The sequence below is a fragment of the Colius striatus genome, chromosome 1 (genome assembly GCF_028858725.1).
Source record: "Colius striatus isolate bColStr4 chromosome 1, bColStr4.1.hap1, whole genome shotgun sequence".
Classification (NCBI taxonomy): Eukaryota; Metazoa; Chordata; class Aves; order Coliiformes; family Coliidae; genus Colius; species Colius striatus.
Genome location: NC_084759.1, coordinates 95,478,703 through 95,481,069, shown reverse-complemented (window position 1 = coordinate 95,481,069; position 2,367 = coordinate 95,478,703).

Sequence of the window (2,367 nt, the reverse complement as noted above, 5' to 3'; positions counted from 1 at the left end):
ACCAGGCGGCGCGTCACCAGGCGGCGCGCGGGCTGCGGCTGCGGCAGGCGCCCGGCGTCAGCGCGCGGGCACGCGCAGGCGGCCGTGGCGGCGGCGGGGCCGGCGCATGCGCGGAGCCGCGGCCGGTGCCCGAGATGGCGGCGGGGTGGGAGTGTGAGGGGTTTGCGGTGTCCTTCTTTTTATATATGTGCGCTTATACATATACATCTTCACAGCTTTTGTTCTCTTGAGTAAATTCCACCTTAGTAGCTAACAGGTTGCCCTGCCCTCTTTACAGGCTTGTGAGACAGCTTCCTGTGCAGAGCTTAGGCTGGCAAAGGCTTGGTCTTTCACAGTGTTCCCATCCTTAGCCATGAGCGCTGATTTCAAAATGCTGTGAATATCTCTAAGCTTGCAGCAGGGGAAGCTGGCATTTGCTGGGCTCACCCAAAAAGGCTGTGCCAGACCTGTTGAGGTGTGTGCCAGATCCTTTGTGACCCAGAACTGTTGGCCTTCAGTGTCTGGTGGCTTTTCCTATGGCCTCTACGTGGCATCTTCTGGCAATTGGGGAATGGCAACTTCAGCTAAAAAAATAACAAGCCAAGAAACCGTTTTCAGCCTGGAAACGTGGACCCAGATGCACAAAGCCTAGTTGATGGAAGACAAATAATGATTTGTTTCCTTCCTGAACACCAGCATCTACTGTTAAAAAACAATCAAACAAACCATCCCCTTAGGTTTTTTATTAATGGTGCTTGACAGGGTATGGTTGAGCAAGTTGCATATCCAGGTAGTGAAATGGTGGCTTTGACATCTGAAAGAAGGCAACAACCATGTAGAGCAATCTTTTTCATTTTACAGCATCCAGTACTATACTCTGACTGCTCATCTTGTTATGGTTTTGCCAGTATGCTATCTTGATGAATAAGCAACAGTAAAATACATTGCTTCAGGGAGATCTTCTGTTTCATTAGGTAGTGGTTTTCTACATTGTTTTTTAAATTTCAAATTAGCTTTCTGTAAAAGTCAGGTTTTACTATTGGAAGTTTCCATGTATATTGTCTTTGCTGCATGTTCATCATGCAAGAAAACATTTTGTCAAATAATTGCAATAAAAATTACCTCACTGGAATGAATGCAACTTGAAATTGTCATCTTCTGGCCAGTCATATGAGAGGGATGTTTCAGGGTTGCTCAAGTTCTGTTTCTACTTAAATTGTCCCAGCCTCAAAAACTGTTGCAAAAGAGAAATAAATTTTATCATCATATAAGAAATAGGACTCTTCTTTCCTTGTGATGGTTCACCATTCCGTCACAGGTAGAAAACATAGAACTGTGGCTTTGCACATCTAAGGAAGGCAGTCTACCATTGTAGCATTAAACTGGGAGGTCCAAATACAGCCTCTGTTCAACAGTGTACAAGCTATTAATTCCATGGAAGTTTTAAGCAAGCTTTGCAGATTTCCTTTAAAAATTGTTTTAGTGGTGTGAAAGGAATGGCTTGTGTTTCTCTTAATTTATTTTTTTATTTCTCATTGCCTGACCTTAAGACACACAGATACTGCTCAGTGATGTTGGGATACATTGCTTTTGTTTTCACTGAAGAGTGGTAGCATTGCAAGCTTGGCAAACATTAACCAAAGCTTTTCAGATACTATCATGAAAGGATTAGGTTGTTGAAGAAGGTGATGTACAACAAAATAACAGTGGAAAATAAAATAACACTTACTATATGCGTTGTATCTCTGTCACTGCTTGTACTAAATGTCTTCAAAAGGTAAAAAGGGTAGTAATTAAGGGGAACACAAATTAAGAGGTGTGCTAGGTACTAAAGTAACCTTTATATATACCTCTAAGGATACATTCCATTACAAAGAATAGGTCTGTGGGAGTTAACATGTGAAGGTTTTAGCTGGAGTGCTTCTGTTTAGCTATAGACTGTGAAGCTATGCTTTGGTTTTATATGGGGTCTTTGAGATTCTTTACTTGTCAGAGGATATAGAGTTGCTCTTAACAAGGAGACTGAGCAATGATCTCAGCTTTTTGATACCACATTGTAGCTTGTTTTCTTGTCTGTTGGTTTTTTTTTTTCCCTAACGCTGAATACTGTTAACATTGTAGGACTGATTGGTGGGGAGGAGTTGTTGTTAGCTAAGGAGAAGTGGAAGAGGGGAATGGTCTATGCTTCTGAAGTCTGTGGAGAGGTCTGTTTTGGAGCTCAGGCAGCATCAAGGGGATTCTATTGGGGATCCTCTTCTTAGATAGGAGTATAAAAGGGGACAGACAGGGCAGTATGCAGGTCTCTCTGTTTCTTTCACCCTATCACCCTTATCCTTGGCTTTAGAAGATCAGAAATCATTTAAATCTGAAGCAGGAGCTGAAAGAAAA